The sequence below is a fragment of the Triticum dicoccoides genome, chromosome 5A (assembly GCF_002162155.2).
Source record: "Triticum dicoccoides isolate Atlit2015 ecotype Zavitan chromosome 5A, WEW_v2.0, whole genome shotgun sequence".
Classification (NCBI taxonomy): Eukaryota; Viridiplantae; Streptophyta; class Magnoliopsida; order Poales; family Poaceae; genus Triticum; species Triticum dicoccoides.
In genome coordinates, this window is record NC_041388.1 from 183,866,176 (window position 1) to 183,878,710 (window position 12,535).

Consider the following 12,535-nt stretch of genomic DNA (forward strand, 5'->3'; position numbering starts at 1 on the left):
ACCCACCCACTGGGGGTTGACTGGGTGTAATGAATTCTGGCCTTGGGCCTGTTTAAATTTATGATGTATGAGTTGTGTCAATGTTTGCGCCTTTGCTTCTTGTTTTTGGAGATGTTTTCTTGCGACTGCCTCCCTTTGGTTATCACCCCCGCGAGTCTGACGGCCAGGGCTCTGGTCCGTGACAAGGGGTTCGACCTTTGAGAGGGACGCGCAGTACTTGGGCTTTTGAAACGTTGGACGTGAGCGAAACACCCACTGGGCCGGCGGCGGCAATCCGGCGGGCCGGGTTGGCGAGCAGTCGGTCGTGTGGTAACTTAAAGTGGTGCGGCCGGGTCGAGCGATCCGGCGATATGCAGAAACTTCATGGATGCCTGCGCTTTAGCTTTTCGTTTTTAGGGCTATTTTCCTGTTACTTTCCCTCTTTGGGCTCCCCCCTCCCCCCCCGCGAGTCTGACGACCAAGGCTTTGGTCCATGACAAGGCGTTCGGCTTTTGAAAGGAGCATTCAATACTTAGTCTTTCAAAATGCTAAGCGCGAGTGAAACACCAACTGGGCCGGCTGGCGGCCATCCGGCGGTCCGGCTTGGCGAGCTACCAGTCGTGCGGTAACTTAAAGGGGCGTGGCCGGGTTAGGCGACCCGGCGGTTCTTGACTTAGTGTTCATGGCGCTCTGGTGCTTTCGTTCTCATGCGCTTGCCAGCCCGCAGTCGAAGCCGGATCTGCAGCTTAGGGCGAAGCAAGAAGCTATGGCGATCCAACGCGTTGAGAACCGCTAAGAGAAAAAATGGCGAGTGGCCAAGCCGGCCAGCCCCCTAGCCCCTGGGTCGAGCCAATCGACCTGGTGGCCGGGTTCGGCTTAAGCTTTTAAAGTGGTGCACAAATGTAGAGACACGATAGCTTGGTCGCAAAAGGGGCAGCCCCCAAGCGTCGTCCGGGAACCCCATAGTTTTGAGATGATTACAAAAGATGGTGATACATACGTGTTCACAGCTAACTGTAAAACAGGTGGAGTAGCTCCGCGTTCCATGGCCGGATTGTTTCTTCGCCGGCTGTGCCTCTCTTTTGCTTGTTTGACTTGCGGGCGTCGATGAGGTAGTAGGCGTTGCGATCGCATAGGGCCTTGCTGACGATGAAGGGGCCCTCCCATGGGGAGGACAGCTTGTGCTGGCCAGTCTGCTGCTGGATGAGTCAGAGGACGAGGTCTCCTTCTTGGAAAGCAAGGGGCTTGATCTCCTTACTGTGGTAGTGCCTCAGACCTTGCTGGTAGATGGCTGAGCGACTGAGCGCTAGGAGACGTGCTTCTTCGAGCAAGACGACGCCGTCTTCGCGGGCTTCTTTTGCTTCGGCTTCTGTGTACATCGTGACGTGCAGCGAGTCGAACTCGACGTCGATCGGGATGACGGCTTTTGCTCCGTACACGCGGAAGAACGGGGTGAACCCGGTCGACCGGTTAGGCGTGGTGCAGACACTCTAGAGAACAGCCAGCGACTCGTCGAGCCAGCTGCCGGGATAACGGACGAGTGGCTCGACGAGCCGCGGCTTGATGCCGGATAGGATGAGGCCGTTGGCCCGCTCGAACTGGCCGTTGGGCCGTGAATGTGCAAGGGAGGCCAGGTCGAGGTGGATGCCGGAGACGGAGCAGTACTGCGCGAGCGCGCCCTTGGCGAAGTTGGTGTCGTTGTCCGTGATGATGCTATTCGACATGTCGTAGCGCACCGCAATGCCGTTGATGAATCGAACGGCCGTTGGACCATCCAGCTTCTTGCTCGGCCTTGCCTCGATCCACTTGGTGAATTTGTCCACTGCCACCAGCAAGTGCGTCATGCCGCCTCGAGCCGTCTTGAAGGGTCCCACCATGTTGAGTCCCCTGGCCGCGAAGGGCCAGGCGATCGGGATGGTCCAGAGTGCCGACGGCGGCTGGTGGTTGCACTTGCTGAAGCATTGGCATCCCTCGCACTTGAGGACGAGCGACTCAGCGTCTTCGAGGGCCGTGGCCTAGTAGAAACCATAGAGGAAAGCCTTGGCCACCAGGGACTGCGAGGCAGCGTGGTGCCCGCACTCGCCCTGGTGTATGTCGAGGAGGATCTCAATGCCCATGTCCTATTCAAAGCAGTGTTGGAACACGCCGGTGGAGCTGCGCTTGACGAGCTCGTTGTTGATGATGTTGTAGGCGGACGCTTGGTGCTGTACTTGCCGAGCTTCGGTCTCGTCCATGGGGAGGACCCCGTTTTCCAGGAACTCTGAAATGGGCAGGGCCTAGGACGGTGCCACAACCCCGATGAGGACGGCCATCGCGATGGGTTCCGGGGTGGCAGCCCCTGAGCCGGGTTCAGCGGCCCCACGGCCGGGTTGAGGTGCGGTCGGGCTGGCCGGAGCAATCCCTTGGCCGGGTTGAGGGGCGGCCGGGTCGGTCGGAGCAGTCCCCGGGCTGGGTTGAGGCGCGGCCGGGTCGGTCGGAGCAGTCCCCGGGTTGGGTTGAAGCGCGGCCGGGTTGGTCGGAGCAGTCCCCGGGGTGGGTTGAGGCGCGGTCAGGTCGTCTGGGACATGGATGGACTCGGAGTCCGAAGACGGCTTGACGGACGGCTTGTGCAGGTGCTCGAGAGAGACGCTGGACGGAATGGACTGCCGGGACGAGGCGATTTTGGCGAGCGCAGCCGCTTCATTCTCCACGCGCGGGACGTGGAGGAACTCGTAGCCCTCGAAAAACCCAGACAACCTCTGGACGAGGAAGTTGTAGCTCGCCATGTTGGAGTCGTGGGCGTCCCACTCGCTTGAGCACTGCTGGACTACCAGGTCCGACTTGCCAAACCACAGGATTCGCCAGATGCCGAGTTCCTTGGCATGCCGGAGGCCATGCACAAGGGCTTCGTACTCGGCGACGTTGTTGGAGGCGGCGAAGTGGATCTGTAATGCATACTTGAGTCGGTCGCCCTTGGGGGAGGACAGCACGATGCCGCCCCCTAGGCCGAGTCGCATCTTCGAGCCGTCGAAGTGCATGCGCCAGTGCGTCGAGTCTAGCGGCGGCGGCAGGTACTGGGTCTTAGTCCAGTCGACGAGGATGTTGGCCAAAGCCTAGGACTTGATCATAGTGAGGGGCTCATAGAAGATGGTGTGGCCGGCTAGCTCGAGCGCCCACTTGGCGACCCGGCCAGAGGCATCCCGACACCCGATGATCTCGCCGAGAGGGGTCGTGCTGACCACGGTGATGACATGTTCTTGGAAGTATTGCTTCAGCTTCTTGGCGGTGAAGTACACGCCGTAATATATTTTCTGGTAGTGCGGGTAGTTCTACTTCGAGGCAGAGAGCACCTCGCTCAGGTAGTAGACGGGACGCTAGACGGCTTGAACCTTGTCCTTCTCTGGTCGCTCGACCATCATCACCGTGCTGACCGACCGTGAGGTCGCGGCGACATAGAGCAACAACGGCTCCTTCTCGGACGGGGCGGCCAGGACAGGTGCGGTAGAGAGCATGCGTTTGGGATCCTGGAAGGCTTCGTCTGCCTGGTCGTTCCACTCGAACGGTGTTGTCTTCTTCATCATCTGATACAAGGGCAAGGCCCTCTCGCCCAGCCGGCTGAGAAACCGGCTGACCGAGGCCAAGCTGCTGGTGAACTTCTGGACATCGCGCATCGCTCGATGGCCTTGATCTTCTCCGGGTTCGCCTCAATGCCGCGCTCCGAGACGAGGAAGCCGAGTAGCTTTCCGGCTGGGACGCCAAAACGCATTTTTCCGGGTTGAGCTTGACCTTGTATTCGCGCAGGTTGGCAAAGGTTTCCTTCAAATTGTCAAGGAGCATGAGGTGCTGCTTGGTCTTCACCATGATGTCGTCCACGTAGACGTGGATGTTGCGGCCGAGTTGCGGCAGCAAGCATTTCTGCATGCGGCGCTGGAAGGTGGCACCGGCGTTCTTCAAGCTGAACGACAAGCTGATGTAGCAATACGCCCCGAAAGGTGTGATGAAGGACGTCTTCAGGGCATCGGCCGGGTCCAGCTTGATCTGATGATAGCCGGAGTAAGCATCCCGGAAGGACAGGAGCTCGCACCCGGCGGTAGAGTCGATGACTTGGTCGATCCGCGGGAGGGAGAATAGGTCTTTGGGGCAGGCCTTCTTCAGGATGGTGTAATCGATACACATGCGCCAGGTCTTGTTCTTTTTCTGGGTTGGCCAGCCACTCAGGGTGAAATAGTTCCATGATGAAGCCGGCCGCCAAGAGCTTGGTGACCTCTTCACCGATGGTCCTTCTCTTCTCTTCAGAAAAGCGTCGCGGGGGTTGACAGACAGGCTTGGCGTCCTTGCGGACGTGGAGTTTGTGCTCGGCGTACTTCCTCGGGATACCCGGCATGTCCTTGGGGGTCCATGCAAAATATCCCGATTCTCATGAAGGAAGTCGACGAGCTCGCCTTCCTATTTGTTGTCTAGGCGGGTGCCCACGACAACGTACTTGCTGCAGCTGGGATCCTCTGGGTTCAGCTTTACCTTCTTGGTCTCTTTGGAGGCTTTGAACGTGGCCTCATCGGTCGGGATCTGGGTGGCCGATGCCTCCTGGGCCAAGGCGACGATCCGGTCGAGTTGGCGCCGCTCCTCGGCTAGCTTGGCGTCGTCTCGGGCGCAGTCCAGGGACTTGCAGTAGTCGCCGGTGATGGTGATGAGGCCCTTCGGACCCGACAGCTTCATCTTCAGGTAGGCTTAGTGGGGGACCGCCATGAACTTGCCGAGCGCGGGCCTACCCAGTAGTGCGTGGTACACGCTGGACAGGTCCACCACCCCAAACCAGATCGACTCGCGTCGGAAGTGGCTGCTGTCACCAAATAGGACATCGAGCCGGATCCGGCCGATCGAGGAGCAGGAGAGGCCAGGAACGATGCCGTGGAAGATCGTCCGGGTCGGTTCCAGGTCCTTGGCCTCGAGGCCGAGCTTGGTCATGGTATCGCGGTAGAGAATGTTGATGCTGCTGCCGCCATCAATGAGAACCCGGGAGAACTTGCACGTGCGTCGAGGCACGACGATGGTGGGGCCGAGAACGAGAGCGTAACCACCCGGGCTCGGCATGACGGCAGGGTGGTCTTTCCATGTCCAGGTGACTGAGCGCTCCGACCAATGCATGTACTCCATCTTGGCTGGGATGACGATGCTCACCTCCTGCCGAAGGAGGTGCTCGCTGCGCTTGTCATCGCCGAGGCTGGTGAAGACAACGTAGGTCGCGTTCTGGGCCGGGTAGGGGTCGTCGCGTATCGCGGCGGCTTGTGAAGGCGGTGGTGGAGGCGGGGGCGGCTGCCCTGATTTCGGAGCCGGAGCTGGAGGTGGCGGGATGTCGCCCCTGGCAATGCGCTTGGTGATGGTGCACTATCGAAGCGTGTGCGGAGACGGCCTCGCGCCGCTGTCATGCTTGCAACCAGCGTCGAGCATCTCCTCAAAACTCATGGCGGGCTGCCATGCCATTTTGCCGGTGTTCCGACGTTTGGCGGCCGGGTCGGCCGCGGGTGCCTGCTCGGTGGCCGTGACGAGTCGGTTGTCGTAGTGCTGAGCCGGTTGATCGGCTTTGCACTTGTTGTTTGGCTGGTTGTGATACTACCAGCTTCCCTCACCAGCCGGCTTCGGAGGCGGCAACGGCCTTGCCTTGCTGTCTTCGTCCAGTGCCACCTGGATCTTCATGGCGGAGTCGGCGTTAGCGTCCTTGTCCGCCGTTACCATGAGCGCCTCCATAGTGGCCGGCTCGGAGCGCAAGAGCTTGTGTTTGAGGAGGGTGCCGTCTCGGCACCCGTTGACGAAGTATTGGGTGGGTTAAACTTCATGGACACCCTCACAGTTGTTCCCGAGCTCAGTCCAGCCTGCGAGGTACTCGTGGCCGGTTTCCGCCGGCCCTGCATGCACATGGCGAGCTGACTCGGGCGGCCGGGTCGCTTGTAGGTGTCGGTGAAGTTGCGCACGAAAGCCTGCTCGAAGTCGACCCGCGTGTTGATGCCGCCGGCCGGCAGACTGTTCAACCAAGTGCGGGCCGACCCCTAGAGCATGAGGGGCGCGTAGAGCACGGCGAGGCGGTGGTTGCCGCCGGCGATGCCAATGGCGGCGGTGTAGTCGGTGAGCCAGTCCTCCGGCTTCACAGTGTCGTTGTACTTGAGGGTGTCGCGGGGGAGCGTAAACCCTTTGGTGAAGAGCTCGCCCCAGATGCGTGGCCCGAAGCACCCCAGTCTGACGGGGCCGGTCTCCTCCAGCTCCTGGGAGAGGTCGAGGCGGTCAAGGCGGTGACGAGTGTCAGTGTTGTCGATGTCGCGTGGGCCCAGCCGGTAGGTGACTGCGCCACGGGGGCTGGGTCGCCTGCAGGCGGACGTCGGCCGGGTTGGAGAAGGGGATCAAGGCGGCACCGGGCCTCGGAGGCCGGCTCATCCATCAAGGCGCCAGCGGCCATCAGGGCGGGGTTGCGCCGGGTCCAGGTGCGGCCGGAGTGCGCCTCACCGGGTGGCGAAGATACCGTGTGCTGGAAATCGCCGGGTCCAGCGACACGGGCGGAGTCAGATCCGGCCGACTTGGCGAGTTGGTTGAGGCGGTCCTGCTGCGCGTTAGCCGCGGCGAGGAGGTTGTTCACCCTCTTGAGGCGATCCTGCAGCTCTTCGCCGCGAGCTGATCGATGCTGGCCGCAGCCTTCTGGGTGGCGCGCATGTTCTTCGTGGGAGTCTCGTAGACGGGAGGGAGGGCGCCGAAAGCGTGCCCGATCGCGCCACCTCGGGCTCGCACGTCGGCGACCCGGCTTGGCTTGGGGGCGATAGGCGCGAAGCCGTAGGCAGCATTGCGCTCCAGCTGGGCGGAGTCGAGGCGACGCTGCGTGGCGGCGAGTGTCTCGGTGAGGTCCAGCAGGCGCTGGCAATCATCGTTGAGGCAAGTCCGGACCTCGACGATGTTGGAGGCGTCGATGTCGGTGCCGATGGGAACGCGGAGGCTCTATATCATGGCGCGCAGCGGGTTGGGCGAGCCGGCCCTATCCGCCGCGACCTTAGCTTCGGCGACCTTCCTTGCCGCGCTCGACAATGAGGAGGCGTCGATGTCGGTGACGAAAACCTCCACGCAGAGGTCCATCGCGCTGGTGGGAGCGTCGTCGTTGATGGAGAGCGGGGAGTCGGAAAAGCTAAGTACCTCGCGGGGGTAATTGTCGTCCATAGGCGAGACGGAGATGCGCAGCGTGGCGAAGGAGGCAGCAAGCGCGTCGATGACGTCGTCCGCCAGCGCGACGGGCTCGTCGGAGTCGGAGAAGATCCCCATCTGAAGCATGCTCCCGGCCAGGGCCTCGAGCTACCCCACGGTGGGCGCCAACTGTCATGGTGGGTGCACGGCAGATGCCAAGGGATGGCTAAAGATAGGAGGAGGCTCGAGAGCACTTGTGGGGTCTAGAGGCGGGGTTGGCATGAGCGAGCGCAGGACACAAGACATACCCAGGTTCGGGGCTCTCCGGAGAGATAACACCCCTAGTCCTGCCAAGTGTGGTTTATATGTAACAGTACAGAGCTGCTCCTAGAGCTGCGGGGAGGAAGAAGGAGGTCTGGCCGAGGCTTAGGCTGGTCCCTCTCCTTGGGTGTCGCTTGCTAGACGTGTGTGATCGACTGTGTGAATGAACTGGAGGGTGCCTGTATGCATGGGGGCTCCGGGGGGTTATAGGTCAACCCCCAAGGGTACAAGGGTAATGTTACAGGGCCATAGGGACGGCTTGTCAGTGTCCAGGAACCCAGTGCTGGGACCCGCCGGGTACCAGGGCTCGCCGGGTTCTCTTGGCACGGGCCCCACGCGCCTAGGGGCATTGTGTGACATCTTGGCGATCGTCACAGCGTGCTCGGGTTGAGTCTGCTATAGTGGTGCTCCATCACGTCGCCGCTTATTGGCGTCATTGGTCATGCCGGGGCACTATTGCCACACCATACCTAGTCAGCGGGTAGGCGTAGGGCACTGTGGCCACACCGGCCCTAGTCAGCAGGTAGGTGGAGGGCACTGTTGCCTCGTCCGGCTGACCAGAGGCATTAGTTGGTGGAGACTCGTCCCATCGTACGACTGGGATGGGACGGCAGCTGACCCTCGACCGGGTTTGGAGAACACGCCAAGGGCGGTGCCGGCTTGCTGGAGAATTCTTGAGCTTGGTTGTTGGGGCCGAGTTGAGGAGTCTGGCCGAGTCGGCCTGCTTGGCTGGGTCGAGTGACCTGGCCGTGTCCAGCACCTCGGCCAGGGTCGGGCCGGTTTGAGGGGCGATGCAGGCCCCGCTGTTTTTGAAAAGGATCCAGGTTCCGTTGCCTGCCTGGGGTTCATCCCCCCGACACCAACTCTTTATGCCTTTCTTATTCAGTACATGGGATTGTGTGAAGATTACCCCACTTGCGACTAAACCACCATGCGGTTATGCCTCTAAGTCGTGCCTCGACACATGGAAGATATAGCCGCATCATGGGTGTTACAAGTTTGTAATCAAAGCCATCCCCGACTTAGTAGCCCCCTGCTTGATCGAATCACTGACGTTGTTGAGTCTAGAACAAAATGTTTTGAGTCTTAGGATTATATATATCGGAGAGTAGGATTCTTTTTACTCCTCAGTCCCTTCGTCGCTCTGGTGAGGTCTCTTGACGTAGAAGTTTTGACTCTCCTCTCCTCAAATTTCATGGAATTTTTTTAGGATCACGCAGGTATCTTGGAATCGTTTCGATAGTCTTCTGACAAGAACATTGTTCTTGGTGCCTCCTGACATTTAGGGGTTGTGGCAGTGTCCCGGGGAGTTGAGCTCCGAGGTGTTGTCGTCACAATTTTATCATTGCAGTTCTGGAATACCTGAGTTCGCCGACATCAAAAATCTCTTTTATGCAGTTGTTGGTGAGATAACCTCGACGCCACCTAGTACTGGGGCGGGAGTTCGGGAGTATTGCCATAACTCGTATAACAGATGCTTTTCGAAGGTTGAGGTACACGATTTCTGAAGGTTTCTTGATTGTGTTGAAGGATGGATACAGCTGGATATAGCGATTGTTAGTTTGGGTGAGATATTATGCTTCCCCTGTATCCCCAACACCTGATTGCATAACCAGAAAGTTTCAGGAGTTTATAGGTGGGAATTCAAGTATCTCGTAGGATATCTTTCCAACAGACACATGATACGATATGGGATCTATCATATGTTTGTTTCCGGCTTATTCTGCAAGCCAATCCTTCTTGATCATCGAGGTTTTCATGTCAATTCTTTCCAACTGGTGCGATTCTATTCAAGATGATCCTATCATTTTCCCCATCCGCAAGATCAACTCTAAGTTTTCTCAATGGTATCCTTTCCATCTGCCCAAGTTGCCTTTGTTTTCCCGCCCTCCCACCCTTTCTTTTCTTCAAGGACTCAGATTTCTTAATCAAGTATCCATTTTATTCATGTGAACTTTCTTCATTCTTTTCCTTCAATGTTCTTAACTGGTGTTTCTCATGAAGATGCTAAGGAAGCTTCAAGTTCATCATTCTTTGTTCTTTTTCTTCTCCGGTGGATTCAATTCAAGTTTTCGGTGTTGAGCATGTCCCTTTTTCCTCTTTTCAAATGTTTTCTCATGCCGGTGCACCTCTTAATCATTCACTTCTCGCTATTCAATTGTTCCGGAGTGCCGAAGATATCTCAGAAGATTCGCGTTTCCATTACTAATTCGTTCAAGATATCTCGAGGTTGTTATATATTTCGAGCCATTTAATTCAACCGGCGCAATCTATCTTTTAAATCATTCAATGGTGTTTCTTTTGAGTGGGCCCTAACCAACAGGTCTTTTCCCAGGATCTTACCTGACTCTTCTAATTTTCCCGAAGCTATCCTCAAATTCTTTCAAAGTTGACGTAAGAATGAATTATCATCAGTCATATGTCTTTCTCCAAGATCTTTCAAATTCTTTTCATTGTTGATTAAACCTTTATATTCTTCATTATTCCGGAGTCTTTCAACAATTCGTGGTGGTGTTTCTCATCGTCGTTCTCTGCATTTGTAGATCGAAGAAGAGATTTCATCTAAATCCTGCTCCATTCTCTTGAAGATTCGTGGTTCAAGCTTGATGCCATCCTCTCATAATTGTTTTCGATTGTGAGATATTCTTTTCACCCATCCGGAGCAATTCGGGGGTCTTTTCAGTTTGATTCTCCGGAGCTCATCATCTCAGATTTATTCTTTCTCGATGTTCAGCTCTCATTCCCCAATTCTACCAGCCGGTGCATCATTCAAATATCCTCTAATCAGTTCATGATCTCTTCATTCATTTGTATCTATATTCTCTCAAGTATCTTCGTTCATTTTCTAATTCTTCCCGGTGTTTCGCTATCTTTTCTTTATTCAATTCTTACGGTGGTTCGTTCAAGACATCTCTTCCTTCGTGATCATATCAATTCATTCGTTCTTTCCTAAAGTCTACCGATGGATTCGTTCAAGACCTTCCCAAGTTTGTACAATATCTCTCTTTAATCTTTTTCAATGAGAATAAGTGGCATGCCAATTCCGTTCCTTGTTATCAATTTAAGTTGATGAACAGTAAGCATGACACAATTCTTATCATCGAGGTGATTCAATTCCTTATCCCAGAGGCTCGTCAAAATTCCCGGATCAAGTGTTTCATTCTTTTCTTTCTAGAGTCTCAAGCTCTCAATTACATCGTCGCGAAGCTCCATCTGAATCATTGCAAGGCTTCACCCTGTGTTTTCAATTTCTTTTCCTTATATCATCCTTTTATTACCAGAGTTCTTCATGGAGGCCACATGCTGGTTCGTCAAGGATTCCTTTCATTCTTCAATTGTTCTTCAAGTTTTCTCTCGAAGCTAAGATCCGCCAAGCTATACTCTAAAATAAACATGGTGCTCAACACATGTTTTGTTTTGAGGAGTTCAAGCATTCTTTATCTTGCATTCCGAAGTGCAATTCTTTCTACTTTATCTTTTGAGGTGGTCTTATGTCATTTTGGCAGTTTCCTTCATCTTTCATGATTGACAAGTTGTCAGGAATGAGATATTTAAACCCATCAATCTCTTCATTGGAGTTATATTGGGTTATATTGCACCTAAAACTTTCCCTAAGGATTGTTGCTATATATGGTGCTTATAAATGACCCAGGTTCTTCATTTATCCTCCCGATGGAATAAGTTTCTCGTCTCCTTATTGATATCAATCCAATCTTTGTTTCCGTAGTGGCAGAATTTCACCTCAAATTTCGAGATGTTTTCCATAAGCCCACACCAAGCTTACTCTTTTCGTTGTTGGTTTTCCAACAACTCCATTTGACCCTTCTCCTAAAGATGCTTTTTCAAGCTCATTTGAGGTAGAAGATGTGGTTTTCTCCTCCGTTCTTTTGATTCCATTCTTACATTTGTTCCGGAGGCATTGTGATGTTGCTCTCTTCGATCCATCGTCCCATTTTTGTCTAAAATCATGTTCAATTCCTTCCATTTACAACCGGAGTGTTGTCGTAATTGATTTTTATCGTTCCTTGTACATCTCGTTTCAACCGGAGTGCTTGCATGTACTTCTTGTCCATTGTAACCCTTTTCTTATGTCTTTCAACCTACAAGGTTCCCGTAATGTTCCTTGTTCCTCTTTTCTAACGTAGTGTTTGTAATATCGCCCATCTCTGTTGTATTCTTTCTTTCAAGTTGTTCAACCCTTGAAGGTTTGTTGGTTTCACTCGTTTGTCATAGAAGCAACTTAGTTTTACCTCTTCTCTTCCTCTTCCGTTTCCCTCCAGTGTCATCCTAGATCTCGGGACAAGATCCTCTTGTAGTGGTGGAGTGTTGTAACGCCCCGAGACCGATGCGCCAGGTGTCTTCCAGTTATTCGCTGTTGTTGCCTTGTCTTTTGCTTGCGTGTTTCTTCTTTCCATGTCATCATGTGCATTGCATCCTCATGTTTTCAAAACTTGCATCCGTCCGGGTTCCCCGGTTCTCTCCGTTGCCCGTTCTGAGCCCAGAAACACTTGCACATGCCCGCGACACCTCCAAAATATTATTTTATAAGTGGCATAAAAATGTTCTCAGAATGGGATGAAAATTGGCGTGTGGTCTTATTATAGTGTAGATAGACCGTCTGTCAAGTTTCGTTGCATTCGGAGCTCGTTTGATAGCCCAACCGTTAAACATATATCGGCAATATAGTCGGTCTTTTCGTCGGACGTTTTCGGTCTGTGGAGACCGTCGTCGGGCTGCACTCCTTCCCTCTCATCTCAACCCAACTCCTCTTCACAGTCCACCTAGGCCTAGCCTGCCCCTCTTTGCGCAGTGCATAGACCCCTCTCGCGTGTCCGAAACCTCCCCGAACCCGAACCGGACTATCGTTGCCGCTGGGTCCGGATCATCCCCAAACATCTATAAAACATCTCCGTTTTCTTGTTTGGACTCCCTGTCTATTTATTTCTCGACCGTCCGATTAAGATCGTAGGGACCAAATACCCCTACCCAAAATTCACTTGTTATATAAAGACCGACCCTAAAACCTAGGGACCTTGTCCCATCCACCCGTCGCCGCCGCCGCCAATCCACCAAATCCCCCTCGAGATCCATCCCCATT